This window comes from Octopus sinensis, linkage group LG11 (genome assembly GCF_006345805.1).
Source record: "Octopus sinensis linkage group LG11, ASM634580v1, whole genome shotgun sequence".
Classification (NCBI taxonomy): Eukaryota; Metazoa; Mollusca; class Cephalopoda; order Octopoda; family Octopodidae; genus Octopus; species Octopus sinensis.
In genome coordinates this window covers 49,766,311-49,770,779 of record NC_043007.1, presented here as the reverse complement: position 1 = coordinate 49,770,779, position 4,469 = coordinate 49,766,311, and positions in this window count along the sequence as shown.

Genomic DNA, 4,469 nt, shown 5'->3' with positions numbered 1-4,469 from the left:
GGCATACGTTTCCAATGGAGTCTAGGCATGCTTTTGGCGCGGAAGTTGAGACATAACTAAAAATGTAATTGGTTGGACCGCTCGTGCTTTTGATGCTCGAATCGATCTAATTAATTGCATTTCTGACAAACTCTACCGAAGATTTATAGATGTAAGTGTAAGTAAAACTACATATTACATTAGTAATGAAACAATTGTATAGAGTCAATCTATTTTATTCGTTGTATTTCACTTTCCTTCCGCTAAATGTATGTTGATTCTAGTTGGAAACAGATCTTCTGTGGTTGCTTCGGAGCTATTTTTAGCACTAGAGTTATCCACATAGTGGATAACTCTCTAATAATTTATGTATAAATTTGTATTTTCTCCGTAGTTTTTTGTGCTAAGCCACTTGGTGTTAAATTAATGGTATTATTAAATTAATATCGATTTTTCACCCTCATTTATAATTTTATAAATTTAACTACGCGGCAGTCAATATTTTATTTGATGCGGCATACGTTTCCAATGGAGTCTAGGCATGCTTTTGGCGCGGAAGTTGAGACATAACTAAAAATGTAATTGGTTGGACCGCTCGTGCTTTTGATGCTCGAATCGATCTAATTAATTGCATTTCTGACAAACTCTACCGAAGATTTATAGATGTAAGTGTAAGTAAAACTACATATTACATTAGTAATGAAACAATTGTATAGAGTCAATCTATTTTATTCGTTGTATTTCACTTTCCTTCCGCTAAATGTATGTTGATTCTAGTTGGAAACAGATCTTCTGTGGTTGCTTCGGAGCTATTTTTAGCACTAGAGTTATCCACATAGTGGATAACTCTCTAATAATTTATGTATAAATTTGTATTTTCTCCGTAGTTTTTTGTGCTAAGCCACTTGGTGTTAAATTAATGGTATTATTAAATTAATATCGATTTTTCACCCTCATTTATAATTTTATAAATTTAACTACGCGGCAGTCAATATTTTATTTGATGCGGCATACGTTTCCAATGGAGTCTAGGCATGCTTTTGGCGCGGAAGTTGAGACATAACTAAAAATGTAATTGGTTGGACCGCTCGTGCTTTTGATGCTCGAATCGATCTAATTAATTGCATTTCTGACAAACTCTACCGAAGATTTATAGATGTAAGTGTAAGTAAAACTACATATTACATTAGTAATGAAACAATTGTATAGAGTCAATCTATTTTATTCGTTGTATTTCACTTTCCTTCCGCTAAATGTATGTTGATTCTAGTTGGAAACAGATCTTCTGTGGTTGCTTCGGAGCTATTTTTAGCACTAGAGTTATCCACATAGTGGATAACTCTCTAATAATTTATGTATAAATTTGTATTTTCTCCGTAGTTTTTTGTGCTAAGCCACTTGGTGTTAAATTAATGGTATTATTAAATTAATATCGATTTTTCACCCTCATTTATAATTTTATAAATTTAACTACGCGGCAGTCAATATTTTATTTGATGCGGCATACGTTTCCAATGGAGTCTAGGCATGCTTTTGGCGCGGAAGTTGAGACATAACTAAAAATGTAATTGGTTGGACCGCTCGTGCTTTTGATGCTCGAATCGATCTAATTAATTGCATTTCTGACAAACTCTACCGAAGATTTATAGATGTAAGTGTAAGTAAAACTACATATTACATTAGTAATGAAACAATTGTATAGAGTCAATCTATTTTATTCGTTGTATTTCACTTTCCTTCCGCTAAATGTATGTTGATTCTAGTTGGAAACAGATCTTCTGTGGTTGCTTCGGAGCTATTTTTAGCACTAGAGTTATCCACATAGTGGATAACTCTCTAATAATTTATGTATAAATTTGTATTTTCTCCGTAGTTTTTTGTGCTAAGCCACTTGGTGTTAAATTAATGGTATTATTAAATTAATATCGATTTTTCACCCTCATTTATAATTTTATAAATTTAACTACGCGGCAGTCAATATTTTATTTGATGCGGCATACGTTTCCAATGGAGTCTAGGCATGCTTTTGGCGCGGAAGTTGAGACATAACTAAAAATGTAATTGGTTGGACCGCTCGTGCTTTTGATGCTCGAATCGATCTAATTAATTGCATTTCTGACAAACTCTACCGAAGATTTATAGATGTAAGTGTAAGTAAAACTACATATTACATTAGTAATGAAACAATTGTATAGAGTCAATCTATTTTATTCGTTGTATTTCACTTTCCTTCCGCTAAATGTATGTTGATTCTAGTTGGAAACAGATCTTCTGTGGTTGCTTCGGAGCTATTTTTAGCACTAGAGTTATCCACATAGTGGATAACTCTCTAATAATTTATGTATAAATTTGTATTTTCTCCGTAGTTTTTTGTGCTAAGCCACTTGGTGTTAAATTAATGGTATTATTAAATTAATATCGATTTTTCACCCTCATTTATAATTTTATAAATTTAACTACGCGGCAGTCAATATTTTATTTGATGCGGCATACGTTTCCAATGGAGTCTAGGCATGCTTTTGGCGCGGAAGTTGAGACATAACTAAAAATGTAATTGGTTGGACCGCTCGTGCTTTTGATGCTCGAATCGATCTAATTAATTGCATTTCTGACAAACTCTACCGAAGATTTATAGATGTAAGTGTAAGTAAAACTACATATTACATTAGTAATGAAACAATTGTATAGAGTCAATCTATTTTATTCGTTGTATTTCACTTTCCTTCCGCTAAATGTATGTTGATTCTAGTTGGAAACAGATCTTCTGTGGTTGCTTCGGAGCTATTTTTAGCACTAGAGTTATCCACATAGTGGATAACTCTCTAATAATTTATGTATAAATTTGTATTTTCTCCGTAGTTTTTTGTGCTAAGCCACTTGGTGTTAAATTAATGGTATTATTAAATTAATATCGATTTTTCACCCTCATTTATAATTTTATAAATTTAACTACGCGGCAGTCAATATTTTATTTGATGCGGCATACGTTTCCAATGGAGTCTAGGCATGCTTTTGGCGCGGAAGTTGAGACATAACTAAAAATGTAATTGGTTGGACCGCTCGTGCTTTTGATGCTCGAATCGATCTAATTAATTGCATTTCTGACAAACTCTACCGAAGATTTATAGATGTAAGTGTAAGTAAAACTACATATTACATTAGTAATGAAACAATTGTATAGAGTCAATCTATTTTATTCGTTGTATTTCACTTTCCTTCCGCTAAATGTATGTTGATTCTAGTTGGAAACAGATCTTCTGTGGTTGCTTCGGAGCTATTTTTAGCACTAGAGTTATCCACATAGTGGATAACTCTCTAATAATTTATGTATAAATTTGTATTTTCTCCGTAGTTTTTTGTGCTAAGCCACTTGGTGTTAAATTAATGGTATTATTAAATTAATATCGATTTTTCACCCTCATTTATAATTTTATAAATTTAACTACGCGGCAGTCAATATTTTATTTGATGCGGCATACGTTTCCAATGGAGTCTAGGCATGCTTTTGGCGCGGAAGTTGAGACATAACTAAAAATGTAATTGGTTGGACCGCTCGTGCTTTTGATGCTCGAATCGATCTAATTAATTGCATTTCTGACAAACTCTACCGAAGATTTATAGATGTAAGTGTAAGTAAAACTACATATTACATTAGTAATGAAACAATTGTATAGAGTCAATCTATTTTATTCGTTGTATTTCACTTTCCTTCCGCTAAATGTATGTTGATTCTAGTTGGAAACAGATCTTCTGTGGTTGCTTCGGAGCTATTTTTAGCACTAGAGTTATCCACATAGTGGATAACTCTCTAATAATTTATGTATAAATTTGTATTTTCTCCGTAGTTTTTTGTGCTAAGCCACTTGGTGTTAAATTAATGGTATTATTAAATTAATATCGATTTTTCACCCTCATTTATAATTTTATAAATTTAACTACGCGGCAGTCAATATTTTATTTGATGCGGCATACGTTTCCAATGGAGTCTAGGCATGCTTTTGGCGCGGAAGTTGAGACATAACTAAAAATGTAATTGGTTGGACCGCTCGTGCTTTTGATGCTCGAATCGATCTAATTAATTGCATTTCTGACAAACTCTACCGAAGATTTATAGATGTAAGTGTAAGTAAAACTACATATTACATTAGTAATGAAACAATTGTATAGAGTCAATCTATTTTATTCGTTGTATTTCACTTTCCTTCCGCTAAATGTATGTTGATTCTAGTTGGAAACAGATCTTCTGTGGTTGCTTCGGAGCTATTTTTAGCACTAGAGTTATCCACATAGTGGATAACTCTCTAATAATTTATGTATAAATTTGTATTTTCTCCGTAGTTTTTTGTGCTAAGCCACTTGGTGTTAAATTAATGGTATTATTAAATTAATATCGATTTTTCACCCTCATTTATAATTTTATAATTTAACTACGCGGCAGTCAATATTTTATTTGATGCGGCATACGTTTCCAATGGAGTCTAGGCATGCTT